We start from the raw sequence: 17,150 nt of genomic DNA, 5'->3' as shown, positions 1-17,150 counted from the left end.
ATTTATATTGGAATACTAAGCTGCATATTAAAAAGGGTACAAATGATAGAAATATTGTATTTTTTCATGGGATATGAATTATACAACTGTGTGTATTTGTGAAAACTCACCCACTCTATGCTTACCATTTGTGCGTTCTGCTTTCTGTAAAATATACTCTACTTTGATAGAAAATAGTGCCATAACTTGGTTTGTTTTTTAATGGGGTCAGTCTGGCTGCTTTGTTCAAATTTAAGCTATGTGTGGGAACACATAGAGGTATGAAGAAAAAGTAGGAACTTTTTGCTGTAAGTTGAGTAAGAGATAGCTCAACTTGGACTAGGGTTGTATTTGTGGATAGGGTATAAATTGTTACACTTCTGGTTATATTTTGAAGCTAGACCCATGGGATTTACTGATGGATTGAAAGAGGGGTGGGAGACAAAGAAAGAGGTCAAGAAAGCAAGTGTTTGGCCTGAACAGATATAAAGGTGAAATAATAATGTGCTGACACAGGGAAGAATGTGAGTGGAGCATGTGTGAAAAAGATTAAGAATTCAATTATAGATGTGTTAGAAAAGTTGTATGAGACCATTAAGGGGTCATGCATAGAAAGAGAACTGTGCATGGCTTAATCTCTGGGACACTCTAACTTTAAAAAGCCAGGGAGTTGCGAAGAAGCCAGGAAACTAAATTAGATGGAATGGTGAATGATGAAAAATAAAACTCAGGAGAGTGAAATATCCTATCGGCTGTGTTAATTATGTACATTGATGTGCCGGAGGTTAACCTCTCCCTATCAACTGCATCCTTATTCTTTTAACCATACTTTTATCTCTACTATTAAAGCAAAACAAAACAAATAACTCCGCATCCACTCCAGTTATAAACCTCCTTTTCTTGTTGTCTAAGTCAAAGTTTTGCAAAGAGTTTTCTCTTCCTCCCCACTTTCCACTGACTTCTCAATTCCCTCCAAATTGTCCTCAGCCCCCAGTATTTAAGGAAAAGCATCATTAAAGTCATCAATAAACTACAGGTCTCTAAACCCAAAGTTTGTGTTTTCCCTTAGATATTATCTTACTTGCTCTTATAACACTCTGCCTTAATTTTCAAGACATCATATCCAGTTTTCTTCCTACCTTTCTTGATTCTCCTTTTTAGTTGTATTTCTGAGTGTACCTTCTTGACTTTAAATGCTAGAGTTTCTAAAAGTTTAATCAAAGTTCCTAATTCAATCTACATTTTGTTTGTAAGAAACCTCATTCAGGAGAAGTGGCATAACATGGTGATTAAGAATAATAATCCCTTTTCCAATCTGCCTTGGTTCAAAATTTAGCTCAGACACCACTTTTGCCATCATGGCAAAAACTCAGCCTATCTTTATCTGTTTTAATTTAAAAATTTTATTTTAAAATTATAATAGTTCTTATAGGATTGTCACAAGGATTAAATGAGTCCATATTAATAAATCACTAATACAAATGAGAGCAGCTTTAGTTACCATATGTAAGTGGCCAGCTCACACTTGATTTTCTCTGGCCTAGACCTCCTTTCTAAACTCACAACCTACATATCCAACATTTCCCTTTTTATCTTAACTTAAATTTTTCAATGATATCTGTTGCGGGAAGTCAGGGACCCCAAACGGAGGGACCAGCTGAAGTCATGGCAGAAGAACATAAATTGTGAAGATTTCATGGACATGTATTAGTTCCCCAAATTAATACTTTTATAATTTCTTACGCCTGTCTTTACTGCAATCTCTGAACATAAATTGTCAAGATTTCGTGGACACTTATCACTTCTCCAATCAATACCATTGTGATTTCCTATGTCTGTCTTTAATCTCTTAATCTTGTCATCTTCGTAAGCTGAGGAGGATGTACATCGCCTCAGGACCCTGTGATGATTGCGTTAACTGCACAAATTGTTTGTAGAGCATGAGTGTTTGAACAATATGAAACCTGGGCACCTTGAAAAAAGAACTGGATCACAGCAATGTTCAGGGAACAAGGGAGATAACTTTAAACTCTGACTGCCAGTGAGCTGGATGGAACAGAGCCATATTTCTCTTCTTTCAAAAGCAGATAGGAGAAATATCACTGAATTCTTTTTCTCAGCAAGCAACATCCCTGAGAAAGAGAATGTGCCCTGAGGGTAGGTCTATAAACGGCCCCCTGGGAGGTGGCTGTCTTTTAGCCTCGAAGCCAAAGGGATGAAATAAGCCCCGGTCTCCTGTAGTGCTCCCAGGCTTATTAGGACAAGGAAATTCCCGCCTAATAAATTTTGGTCAGATAAGTTGTCTGCTCTCAAACCCTTCTCCTGATAAGATGTTGTCAATGACAATGTGTGCCTGAAACTTCATTAGCAATTTTAATTTCGCCCCATCCTGTGGTCCTGTCATCTTGTCCTGCCTCCATTTGCTTTGTGATATTTTATTACCTTGTGAAGCTTGTGATCTCTGTGACCCACACTCTCTCCCCTTTTGAAAATCACTAATAAAAATTTGCTGATTTTACAGCTCAGGGAGCGTCACAGAACCTGCCAACATGTGATGTCTCCCCTGGACACCCAGCTTTAAAATTTCTCTCTTTTGTACTCTTTCCCTTTATTTCTCAGACCAGCCGACGCTTAGGGAAATAGAAAAGAACCCACATTGAATATCGGGGGTGGAGTTTCCCCCGACAGATATCTCCAACTCAACGTGTCCAAAACAGAATTTGTGATCTAAAAGCCTTGAGCATTCCAAGCCTCCCTGTCCCAGAAAATGACATTGTAACTCAGAAAACTAGATGATATCCTCGACACAGATTTCCCCCCACCACACCCTTCATGAAATCCCTAATCAATCTATCCACAGTGTATCGATATGGCTTTTTACATGTTTCTTGAATCTTTTTTTTCTTGCTAATAAATTATATACCCACTAACCTATTCTGATCTACTTTTATCTCTAATCTTCATGACTGCAATAGTGTGCTATCTGGGCACCCTGAAACTTTTCTTTTCCTATTCTCCATGCTGTACCCAGAATCATCTTCTGATTATGTTCTCAAAATTCAGCATCAAATGCTTCATTGATTTGGCTGGGCACTGTGGCTCATGCCTGTAATCCCAGCACATTGGAAGGCCGAGGCAGGCAGATCACGAGGTCAGGAGATCAAGACCATCCTGACTAACGTGGTGAAACCCCGTCTCTAGTAAATATACAAGAAATTAGCCAAGCGTGGTGGCGGATGCCTGTAGTCCCAGCTGCTGGGGAGGCTGAGGCAGGAGAATGGTGTGAACCTGGGAGGCAGAGCTTGCAGTGAGCCGAGATCACATCACTGTACTCCAGCCTGGGTGACAGAGCGAGACTCCGATGGCCGGGCGCGGTGGCTCAAGCCTGTAATCCCAGCACTTTGGGAGGCCGAGACGGGTGGATTACGAGGTCAGGAGATCGAGGCCATCCTGGTCTACACGGTGAAACCCCGTCTCTACTAAAAAATACAAAAAACTAGCCAGGCGAGATGGCGGGCACCTGTAGTCCCAGCCACTCGGGAGGCTGAGGCAGGAGAATGGCGTAAACCCGGGAGGCGGAGCTTGCAGTGAGCTGAGATCCGGCCACTGCACTCCAGCCTGGGCGACAGAGCAAGACTCCGTCTCAAAAAAAAAAAAAAAAAAAGCTTCATTGATTTACTGTGATTCAGGGCAAAGCCCTAAATTCCTAACATGACTTATTAATCCTCCTATGGCTGATTTCTTCATGGCCTTATTTCTATCAATTTCTTCATCTTTTGCTCTGTCCTTCCTTTTGATCGATTCTCAAATAACTCATGCTTCCTTCTACAAAAGAGCATTTGTACATTCCTTTTCTCCTCCACTTATTTAATTCTTACCATCCATTCAGAATTCAGCTCAGTTATCATTTTCTTCTTGAAGCCGTTCCTGGTCTTCAGATTCCATAACATCTGCTAATTGATACATACTTGTCAATAGGTACCTTTCCTTATTCCACATATTATTTTGTAAAATTTACATATCAAACTATAAAATTTGATTATTGAAAACTTAAAGAGGCCTTCATATGCTTACTATTTTAAGCCCAGGATCTATATAGAATGGTTCTTGGGAGAAAGCAGTCAATAAATATTTGCTGAATGGATAATTAGGTAGCAGCACTTATAGAAGTAAGAAACAACTAAAAATATTCCATAAGTTATGTGACAAAATAAACCAACTAAGTTTAAGTAACCATCAATATAAGCACAGAGTTAAAATGTGTCCAGCCATTAGCCAGAAGGAATATTGAAGAACAATCATTTCAGAATGCTAAGATTGTCAAGCAAACATCAGCCCTTCTAGATCTGTTGGAAAAGGTAGAGATCTAACATATTAATGATCTTTACTCTTGAAAACTGGTGGCTGCAGTCTGTTTTTGTATGTCCCATGTAAGGGAGAGGTTTTTTTTTTCTCATCCAACATTAGGTTCATGGTTGAGATCCTTATTACAAGAGACAGATTAATGAAAGAAAAGCGCACACATTTATTTCATGTAAGTTTTATGTAACATGAGAGCCTTTGTAACTGCCCAGTGGGTTGTTCTTGCCTACTGACCAAATAGAGCTGATTTATCAAGACAGGAGAACTGCAATAGAAAAGGGTTTAATGCATGCATATAGCTGGGTAAATGGGAGGATGAAGTTTTATTGTTCAAATCAATCTCCCTGAAACTTCTGAGACTGAGATTTTTTAAGGATAATTTGGCAGGTTGAGGACTCAGGAGTGGTAGTGCTGATTGTTTAGGTCAGAGGTGAAATCATAGTGAGAGTCAAGGTGGATTTTTCTTTCTCTTCTGTTTCTGGATGTGATCACAGAACTAGTTGAGCCAGATTATTTAGCCAGGAGGGACCAGCTGATCCATCAGAATGCAGGGTCTGAAAAATGCCTCAAAGCCCAGTCTTAGGTTTTACAGTAGTGATGCTATCCGTAGGAGCAACTGGGGAGGTAGGTGTGACTCCTAAATCATAATTTCTAATTTTGTGGCTAATTTGTTAGTTTTACAAGGTTGGTTGTCTGGTTCCTGGGTAAGAAGGGGGTTTGTTTCAGGGAAGATCTGTTATCATCTTTGTTTGAAAGTTAAATTATAAGCTAAATTCCTCCTAGAGCTAGCTTGGGCTCCACCCAGGAATGAACAAGGGTGGTTTGGAGGCTGAAGGCAAGATTTGGAGGTTAAAGGGTCTGTTAGGTCAGATCTCTTTCACTGTCATAATTTTCTTACTATTATAGTTTTTGCAAAGGTAGTTTCACCTTCAGAAAAGAAGACCCAAAGAAACAGTGAAACGTATGTTTTTTGTTTTTGTTTTTGTTTTGAGATGGAGTCTGGCTCTATCGCCCAGGCTGGAGTGAGCCGCGCCATCTTGGCTCCCTGCAAGCTCCGCCCCCGGGGTTCCCGCCATTCTCCTGCCTCAGCCTCCCGAGGAGCTGGGACCACAGCCGCTGCCACCACGCCTGGCTAGTTTTTTGTGTTTTTTAGTAGAGAAGAGGTTTCACTGTGTTAGCCAGGATGGTCTCGATCTCCTGACCTAGTGATCCGCCTGCCTCCGCCTCCCAAAGTACTGCGATTACAGGCGTGAGCCACCGTCCCAGGCTGAAACCTATGTATTTTTATGAACAGTCACCGCGGAAGTTATGATTGGAGAATAAAGGATATGATGTAATGGTAATGGGAATAAACTGGTGGAAACTAAGCAAGGTCTGTTTGTCAGATTCTTTTTGGCATCTCTATGTCTTAGAAAATAAGGAAGTTCTTTTCCTCTGCGTTGTAAAAAGAGTACCTCTAGAATTAAAGCCTACAACCTACTTTAGAGGAAGATCAGAAAATGATTTTATGGCTTGCTTCAGGAGAGAAGGAGAGAGGAAGGTAGGAGAGGCTTTCTGCTGTGTCTCAAATGCCAAGGAGCTGCATTTTGGGATAGCGTGTCCTGAATTCCATCATCTGACAAAAACAAATTTACTCACAAAAGGTTAGGGAAAAAAAATAGGCAAAATAACAGGCATACTGGAGCCAATTAGGAGCACATGATGGAATGGGTTCAGCCATTACGATGTTTCTCTCTGGAGAGCAGTTTGGTCTGCAGACACCTGTAGGCCATTCACTATGCTTTCTACAGGCTCTCTGATTATGGAAAAGGAGATGAAGAGGAAGCAGACAGCAGGAGGTGGGCTGTCCTTTATCAGTCTCAGAGATGGTAATGTCCATCCCAGCATGTAGCTGATTAGAAGGAGATGCTGAGCAGAGGAAATGACATACATTGAGTAGAATTCTACGTCTCTCCTGAGGCAGAAGTTCCCCCTCTGACTTCTGTATATAGTTTGAATTAATATTAAAAGGGCATAAAAGTAGACAGAGTAGATAGCAGGCCAAATGTTTGTAATACAAAGACCAAATATCTTAGTCACTCCAAATATCTCCCTTATTAAATAATCAGTGAGTTTTAAATCTCTAGCGTGGGGCCATTGATTAAAAACTGGCCAGAAATAGATACATTTAAACCACTTTCAACTATCATATTGGGTAGGTGAGCAAGAAGATGGTCAAGTATCTTAGATTAGCTTTCCTAAAAATAAAAAAAATAAAAAAAAATTTTAAAAAGCCTTTTGTGGCAGAAACCAGAGCCATAACATTAGAATTGCATGAGTTTCAGGAGAATGGCAGTTTTGTAGTTTTGGCTGTTGGTATGTGGGGAAAATATTTAACACTGGAATCAGTCACTTGGTCATATAGAGGCAAAGTGAGATAATACTAGTGAGGTAATGACACACTGAATAGAAGACAAGCAAGGTTTAGCTGCAGCGAGAAACAACATTGCAGGTTTTCTCTAATCATGGGAAATGAGAGTAAGATAACTACCTTGGATTACCTAGTTCATACTAAATTACCCCCAATGAAGGCCTCTACTCATGTTTATTTTCCTGTTTATGTTTCAGTTCCAGAAAATAAACTAACAAAATAACCTGTTGTTTCTATGAGTATTCCTCGTGCATTACTGCATCACTCCTGGTCCATCTGAAGCCCCCTGTGTTCCAGAAAGAATCCCTGTGACGTGACTGATTCTCATAATCTCCCTTCTAAATAATTGTGATCCTCCTACATATTTCTGCCGATTGGAAGTTAAGGCACAACCTCCTCTAAGCATCTCTGTAATCTTTGCTTCAAGAAAAAGTGATTCCTCCCAAATCCTAACTTCTTGTCTTCCTCAACCAAGTGAACCTCTGCTCCTTGGTTTCACAAATCAAAAGATTTGCATGGATGCTCCTATTACTTTGCCTCCACATGTGATGTCCTGTAATAGAAATTGGCACATATTATTAGAGCCCATGTTTACAGTTCTACATGGTTAAAGGCAGCTCTACCTTCTTCTTTCGGGTGATCTTATATTTCATTTATCTAAGTGAATGCTCTGCAACAATTCAGAATTCAAGAACGTACTTTGTCCCTCAATGAACAAAATGAAATTGGAACACATCTCTTCCCAATCACTGACTGAGATTAATTTGACAAATACCCATTAAACCGGCCAACAGCTTGCTCAGTAACTCCTATTTGCTTTAATTTATTTAGCAAAAGACCCTGATCTATCAAGTTAAATGCCTTGATCATTCATCAGTTTACAGATAGTCAAGTGCCCTAGCCTATAGCCAGGTTATCAATCTGTGAAAGGTGAACATTTGGGTACCTCATTTAACTGAGCAAGGTCTAAAGCTTCAAATATTTTAAGTTATTGGAGGCCATGGCTGAGCTGTAATCTTTCCCTTGTCAAATATTACCAACTTAGAAGAAGACATTTGTTTCCATGAGCCAACTGAGCTCTAAATAAATGTATTTTCCCCTACAGTTAATTTCTGATGAGGTATTTATTCAGGAGATCTTCATTCTATTATTATATTGGGTATGCTTTGGTTTGTGCACAGAAATTATGCAGTTTTGACAGCTCTATTATTTTTACTGGTTGGCTTGCAGCAATTTATCTTGTAGTACATGAGGAATTTATTTTGTTAATTGGCTCTGCCTTTCTTTATGAATGTGTTTATGAGACACTATAGCAGTTCACCATTTTAATGTTTCAGTGTTTTCCACCAATTTGGTAATCTTGTAAACAGCAGTGTTTCTGAAGGGCCTCTAAGCAGTTTTGAAAACAAGATTAAAAAGAAAAAGCTAGTGAATTTAGTTTCATCTCTACTGCTTTTCTGACAGTGCCACCATGGCATTGCCCTTCACTGTATATAAAAGATATAGAGATATTTGGGCTGGAGGTAAAATTAAATGTAAAAAATTCTGATCAGAAATAAACATTTTAAATTTATTCTTTTAAATTGCATCAGAAACTTACAAAAGAGATGCTATTAATAGAATAGAATATTAATTTTATATTGCTAATATTACCAGACAAGCCTATGCAACTGGTATACCAGCACGTTACATCAAAGACCAAAGTTATGACATCTTAATATTTAACTGTTATCTCAGGATGCTTAACTTGGGACACTGGAATGAGCTAGCTTTCAATTCTTGAGCCAAAATTTAAAAGTTAAATAATTTCATAGATAGGACTGGTTTTTAGGCTCATTAGTTTTTACAGTCTTCAAGCAGATATGGCTTAGTCAGTTAAAGGCATATTTTTTGTAACCTAATCTATGTAATAAGGATCTCCAAAATTTATTGCAATTGTAGAATAGGTAATTCAAGCATTTATTGACTACCATTTTGTTTCACAATAGCTGAAAATATATTAAATAGCTACTCTAAGTTAGGTCTTGATGAAATTTAAAAATACATGAAATTTCATCCAAAAAGCCAACTACTTTTAACACAGGGAAATGCCACTTACTAGACTCTCATTCAGCAAATATTTAATGAGCACTTTCTAAGTGCAAAATACTATGTTAGGAGTTTTAGGAGATGCAACAATAAAATGTAATATCCTCGGTGTAGATTTTCATTAAGTCTATTTATGTGTACATTAAAACTGCTATTTAACATAGAAAAAAATGCACTTTGTGGTAATGTCTGTAAAGTACTTTGGAAATCCATTGGAAACAGAGAGAATTTCCAGGATGTAGGTTTAGATTTCAGACACAAGAAATGATTGGAAAGGCAATGCAGGAGGAGTAAACAGCCTGAACAAGTCCTGTCTGACGTCTAATCAATTGTACTTATGGCCCTCAGGTGACATTTCTAACAGGGTGACCACAAAGTATCTGCAGGAGGAAACGCAGCAATGCATGGCAGAATGAGGTACAAAGTGGTTCTCTCATTAGCTATAGGTTAAAATCACTTGTCTTTAAGCCCCACTTCAGACCAATTGCATGAAGATTTTTGGTGATAAGAACTGGTTTAGGCATCTTTTTAAAATGCTCTGGTTGATTCAAGTATGTACTCATTGCTGGGAAACACCAACTACATTCAGTGTAGAAAACACCACCAACTGCCCACGAAATGAAGTTTAAATGTCAAGCATTCCTGCTACTGAGTCTTGTTTGGCCTACAGTAGCCATCTTTATAAAGAGAAGAAAATTTAATTTATGTTGTTAAGCCATCTCCTCATTTCTTCTTCACCAGTATAATACTGTTAAACCATATTTCCTATCATTCAACTGAAAACTTCAGAACCGAAATAATCATCTTTCTCCCCATCCTTTATTCTGTTACAGTTCTAAAAAAAAATGCCAGAATTTCTTGGTCTCAAATTCCTTGAGTTTTGTTTTCTTGGTTTTTATAACAAGTCATCTTTCCCTTCCCTTGGTCTCACGGCCACCCTCTCAAGCTGTGCTATCATAACATGTTTCACCTCTGGAATGACAAATTCAGCAATCCTAGTCTCTAGTGGAAACCTGGCCTTTCTACTTTCTCAAGTTCCACTGCAAGAATTTTTTAACTTCACCATTTTGTATACTCCAGTGAACCCCTCATTTTTACTCTACCCATCATCTCGTTACTGTCTTCACCTTCGCTCGTGTCCAGTACAGCATAATAAATCTGTAGAATCATTACCTAACATATACCCTCACCTTCCCAACACTCTTTTCCCTTCCAATTACCAAAAATAACTCTCAAATTAACACCACAATCTGTTTTCTTCATGACTTACTGCAAAAGGTAAACATTACTGGAGAAGACTTGCATAATCAATGGTACTGGTATCACTACACTTCACAATCTCTAACCAGATCCAGGATTTCAACAGTGTTTTACCAGATTGCTCTGGTAATATTTTTCTCCCATTCTCTGTAACATATGGGTCATGAGATCAAGATGATTTTTCAACTTTAATCTTCCCTCCCTCCCTGTCCATCTCAGAAGATAACTTGGCCTCGCATGTCAGAAATAATATGTGCAGTGACTTTTCTCCCCTCTCTCCACATCATCAGTTGTCCCCTCTGAACTGGACATTTTTATTAGTATAAATACGGCGACTCCATTTCCCTTTCCATTTACCTGTCCTTTTAAAGATAAACTCTTCAGACAACAGTTTTTAATTTCTTCAGCTTTATTCTCTTTTGAGCCCAAACCATTCAGGTTTTCACCAATTACGTTCACTTTATTAAATCCAAGGATATAGTTCTCAGCATCTTACTTCATCTATCAGCAATGTTTGACATTGTTGGTTCACTTCTTCCTTCTGAAAACACTTTGTATTTGATTTCAAGGGCGCTACACTGAACTGATTTGCTTCCTTTTTTGAAATCTCTGCTCCTTTTCAGTCACTTAGACTGCTTGGTACTCATGTTCTTGACCTCAGAAACTTCCAATGCCCCAGATGTCAGTCCTTGAATTTGTTCTGTCTACACACAATTTCTCAGTGATCTCTTCCAGTCTTATGACTCTAAATGCCTTCTGCACAATGCCTTATAACATTTATACTTTTCAGACTAAACTCTCCTTTAAACTCTTGACTAATATATATAACTTGATACTTTATATATTGACCCAAATATCTAACTGGTATTTTATACTTAACATGAGAATCCACAATCTTCACATTCTCTCTCCACCTGCATCTTCAAATTCCTTCATCTAAATAATGAAGTTTCCATGCTTGTTATTCAGCCTAAAATATCATTCATCTTCAATCCTATTTTTTCTCACTATCTTCATTCAATTATTTGCTAAATTCTGTATACTTTGCTGTTAAAACATACCCATAATGTCATTTCATACAGTCTAAAAACATATCCAGAATTCTATTTGTATTAAATTTACTACCTTCACCCCATAGCAAGCTTGGAGCATTTCAATTTTTTAAATTCATTAGTACCTCCAATCCCAAAACTTTTCTAGTTCTTCTTTAAATGGTCTCTTGATTCAGTTCTTGCCTACTTCAGGGCTTCTGCCAAATATAATCAAAATCATGTTGTTCCTCTCTCTTCATAAACTTCTACTGTCTGTGTGTGTCAGTTGGAGTGAAAACTACTCTCCATGCTGGAACTGCGAAAACCTCCTATCTCCTTGTTGAATACTTCAGACATAGTCTCACATTAGATATTTTTATACTTACTTTGGTCTAGAATGTCCATCCTCCAGGTATTTCCATTACTCTTCATCTCCCTCAAATCTCACATTCTCTGTGAGACCGACTCTTATCATCCTATTTAAAAGTGAATCTCCAAAATTATCTACCTCCATTCTTGACTTTACTTCTTTCCATAGACCTTATCATCTAAAATAGTACATATTTATCTGGAGGCCTATGTGTCTTCCTACCTTCTAGTAAAATTTAAGGTCAATGTATTAGGGTTCTCTGGAAGGACAGAATTAATTCGAATATATATATATTTCTTTTATATATTATATATAAATTAATTGGATATATATATTTTGGATATATATAATATGTATTATATAGTATATATTATATATAATATATATAATTGGAGATATATCCAATTAATTTATATACATATCCAATTAATATATATATATATAAAGGGGAGTTTATTAAGTATTAACTCACATGATCACAAGATCCCACAATAGGCCGTCTGCAGGCTAAGGAGTATGGAGATCCAGTCCGAGTTCCAGAACTGAAGAACTTGGAGTTGGGTGTTCAAGGGCAGGAGGCATCTAGCACAGGAGAAAGTGTCAGCTGGGAGGCTAGGCCAGTCCGTCTTTTCACATTTTTTTGCCTGCTTATATTCTGACCACACTGCCAGCTGATTAGATGGTGTCCACCCAGATTTAAGGGTGGGTCTGCCTTTCCCAGCCCATTGACTCAAATATTAATCCTTTGGCAACATCCTCACAGACATACCCTGGATGTATATTTTGTATCCTTCAATCCAATGAAGTTTGCACTCAGTATTAACCATCACAGTCAATAATTAAATGGGATGTTTCTAGTGGATTACTTTTTACGTTCCTCTATCTTGAGCATTTAATGTGGTGCTGGTACATGATAAGCATTGAATAAAAATTGTTCAGTGAACACAAGGATAAAAGCAATCAAACAAAATAATCATTATGTTATTTTTCTGTGCTCAAATCTGACCATTTGCTTTCATCTGATACCATTCACTTTTACTTTCTTGTTCTCACAAAGAAAAGCTATCTTATCGTCTATCAAAAGATATGCCTCTATAAGCACTTTGAACCCCTCACACTGTCTCTCCAAAGACTTGATTCCATGTATCCACATTTTGCATCTACTAAAACATGTCTTTCAAGATGACAACATCCTTTACTTTATTCCATGATTTAATAACATTTTCTTGCCCCACATTCATCTCTGGCTGTTTTCCTAGTTCTCTATGCTCCTTAAATAGATAACTTTCTTCCAATAACTGTACACTCTTTAATATTCCCATTCTCATTGATTCTTCAAGCACTTTTATTCTCAACTGTCCCTCCCAATTCCACTGTATTCTTTCTGACTGAAGTCATAAATAAGCCCCAGTATATAAGTTTCAGTCATTATTAATATAATAGTAACTTTACCATCTATTATTATATGCTCAGTCTATTCTATACATTAAGATCATTGGGAAAACAAAAATTACAAAAATATACTCCTTCTAGTCCTATCAATAATTTTGTGTGACGGGCAATGTGGATGTCACTGTTTACCAGTGGGAAACTGCTGAATAAAGGGACTAAGTAACCTACTTCATTTTAAGCCTGAAGTCAGTAAGTGTGAAACCCATTATCTGTACCTAAGTGGTTTAATTTCAGAGCCCTCTAGAAATTATACTCTATAATTTCTTCTCATTTGCTTAGTGTATTTCGACTTTGGGAAATTTTTTAATATACTTCACTGATTTGTTTAGCACTACCCAACCTATAAATGTTGGAGTTACTTAAAAATTAGTCCTGGACTCTCTTCTTTTCACCATCTCGGTACATCTTACTAGATTCACTTACTTCTGATGCCATGCAATACCACCACATTTCCAACTTCTTAATGTAAATGTTCTATACAGACCTCTTTTCTAAGCTAATTTAACAACATCCCATCCGTCTCTTTCAGATATCTTAAATGTATTTTCAAAGTTTAACTCATGATCCCAGCTCACCATTTAAATCCATTTTATCTCTAATATTTCCCATCTCATTTACTGTCACCTCAGTTCATCCAAATTCTATAGAAAACTGTCCCTTGACATCTCCTTCTCCCTTGTTTTTCTCCTCCCACCTGTTAAAACATCCTCTTGATTCTAAACCAAAATATATTTTGAGTCATCTCCTTCTCCCTGCAATTCTAGCAATTATCTCTTTAGCCTCTTATCTATTTTTCTTGATTCCACTGTTACTTTTCTCTAATCCATTCCTTATACAGAAAACATTCTCTTGTTTAAATTGTTTGATAGTTCCACATTTTCATTAGTGTAAGATTTCTTTTCTCAGTTTCTACTAGGCTTAAAAGTCTTACGTATCTGGTCCCGGCCTACCTCTAGACTTATCTAGTTCCACTCATCTCTTCACTCAGTATACTCCAATTATACTAGCTTTATTGCAATTCTACACATATTCCATTACGTCATTCTTACTGAAGCCATGACTATACTTCCTGGTTTATCTCAGTAACTAGCCTTGTATATAAGGCCATAGTCCTCAGGATTTTTCTTTGGGAGAATAGCTGGCCCTGAATTATGATTATTATAATTGCACCAACAATTTCATGGAAGCAGAAAAGAATAAGCCTCAGAAACTTCCTTTATCAAGAAATAAAAGTACTTGCAATTAGCATTCAAATACATGATATAGAGTATCTGTAGGGTATACGATTCTAAATTTAATTGACAATTAGCTGTGATTTTGTGACCCTATAAATAAAATTCTAATAAACTGTGTTTCATAAATTAAGCTTATTAAACACTACATTTGCCCTATCCTAATATTTATTAGTCAGTTTAATCACTCTCTAAAATTAGAAAGAAAAGACTCTTAGTCTCTGTATAACTTCTCAATTTGATAAATGCCCACTTAAAAATGGGTACATGAGGGAAATAGAGATTGGATATATTATAATTCAATGGATCCATACTTTTTAAATTTAATTATTTATATTGGTAATATGTGGAATATGTGCAAATGTTAAAGGGTTATTAAGATCTTAATATTAAGGGAGAAGAGTAGGAGATGTTATTTTATCTTTAATATTAGAATACATAACACATTAAGAATACCAGCCATATCCTTAATTGATGGAATATATCTATCAGACATAGAAGAGAATCACCAGCACTGTAAAAAGTAATAAGCTAATTACAAAATAACAAGAATTAATGTGTCAGTTTTTCAGAAGTGGTCAACAGATTTCTCTCATATAAATGCTTCTGCTATAATACGTTAGAAACTGTGAAGAATAGACACACCTAAGAAGCGTGTATTATTGTATATGTGTATTATTCACATTTGCTGTTGTAGCCTGAATGTTTGCATCTCCCCAGATTCATAGGTTGACACCTAGTGACCAATGTGATGGTTCGGACGTGGGTCACTGGGAAGTGATGAGGTCATAGGTGGAGCCCACATGAATGAGATTAGTACCCTTATGAAAGAAGCCCCAGAGGGCTGCTTTGCCCCTTTCCACTATGTATAGGCATAGCAAGAAGGCACTACGTATGAGCCGGAAAATAGACATCATCAGAGACCAAATCTGCTGGTCCTTGATCCAGTCTAAGGTATTTATTGTGTTATAGCCGCCTTAACAGAGTAAGACAACATCTTATGACAATATAGTACGAAGATTAATGATTATGCTTTAAAAAGTAGTTTTAAAGATATTTTAATAAAAATAAACATGATTTCCTGAGAAAAAGGTTAAAATGCACAGTTTTTATTTCTAAAAACACTCTAAATAATAAATCATAGAAGAAATGTTACATAGAACAGACTTAAAGTTCAGAATGGAAACTAGTGGCTACATGAAAGATAGTAAATAAGGGAGTCATCAAAGCAGTAATTCTCCATCACCCCACTTGGTACCCAGGATATATAACTGAAGGACAGAAAAAATATAATTTTAAAATGACAGGTTTATCAGACATTCACGTAGGATTACTGAATTTAAAATGTATAGACAAATCAAAACTTTAAAATAGGCTAGTAAATAATTCAATAAGCCAAAATGATTTCTAACAATGAATTAAACTTGAAATTGGATATCATCTATAAAATAATAAAAAGACAATTTTTCCAAAAGTATGCTTTAAAAATAAAAGTAATTCAAAGAGGTAAAATTCTTTGGTATTTTCTATTAGAAGTATAGGAAAGACACAGCAAACAAACAAACCAAAAGAGGAATCCCCATTATTATCAAAAAATTATCAAAAAACCCTTGTGAAAATGAAAATAATATACTAATAATAAAAGATATAAACATGTTTATGATTTAGAAGAAAAGATGAAGGGAGTTTCATTAAGATCAAGAAATGTTTGGGGTTATTTATATTTGTTTCTAATAACAGGGTGTATGCTTACCTGTTCTCTCACTAATGTATTTAATATGTATTTATTGAGCATGATCCATTGTCAGTATTGCTTGATGATCAGGTCACAGAGATGGAACACAAAATATATATCGTCAAGGACTCATAGCCTAACAAGTAATAGAGTTCAGGATGGAGAAACATATACAATTTAAAAAATATTATGAGCGGTATTTTGAAAATTAGAACCAGTCCAGTGTCAGCAAAAAAGATAACTTTTGGGATTTAGAAGTTTGGTAACTGTTCTTAAAACTGACTGGAAAAGGCCTCTTGATGCCAGGATAATCGGTAGATATTAAAAGTATGAAAACCTTTTACATTATTGATGATTTTTCTGCTGGATTTCAATATAGGGTGAGAGTTAGTTAGAGTTGATAGGGCATTGAATTAGTGATCATTGCTATGTAACAAATTACTCAAAATTTAGCAGATTACCAATAACAAATATTTATTTTCTCATAATTGTAAGCATCAGAAACACCCCCAAAAGTCTTGTCCCAACAGAGATTTTGCTCACCGTCCAGCATGTCATTATTTAAATCATGTTCGAGAGTGAATGAGTTTCCTCAGATAAAATCCATAATTATTGCTTGTTGTATAGTGTTCCTTTAAATCTGTGCAACTGTGAAATAAAGAACATGTTGGCTGGTTCTAAACATTAAATGAGGGTCATAAAAACATCACTGGTCCGTATCAATTTTTAAATTCAGGCAAAACAGAAAGTTGGAATTTTTCTGATTAGATCTCATTATCAAGAAGTTATTTTCCATGGCTCTCAGCTACTCTCTCTCTCTCTTGATTTCACCCTCTGAGCAAAACTTCCCTTTTCAAGAAAGGTAGCTCTGGTTTGCAAATGAGTAGTTTTCTCAGTTTGCTTGGCACCAATAGAAGTTGGAGATAACTTCTGCTTTTTTTTTTCATTTCATTTTGTACTATATCTTCCCTTATCAGTCCAAGCTGACAGTGTTTCTTCCAATGTAATTTTCTCAAAACTTTATGAACTTTCTGTGTATATCACAGGGGTTATCCCATTAGACAAAAGCTATAACCACAAATCTTTTCACAATTAGCTTTTAGCTCCTTACAGTCCACATTGCCTGAGTGAGGGAATATAGGAGTCAGAAATTTGGCTTCATCTCTAGACCAGACTTTCTGGCAGTGCCCTAAGTTTGAAATTAGTTCAGAAGGCATTTCTTAATTTTATC

Source organism: Colobus angolensis, unplaced genomic scaffold, assembly GCF_000951035.1.
Source record: "Colobus angolensis palliatus isolate OR3802 unplaced genomic scaffold, Cang.pa_1.0 Scaffold373, whole genome shotgun sequence".
Classification (NCBI taxonomy): domain Eukaryota; kingdom Metazoa; phylum Chordata; class Mammalia; order Primates; family Cercopithecidae; genus Colobus; species Colobus angolensis.
Note: the sequence above shows the minus strand (reverse complement) of the source record.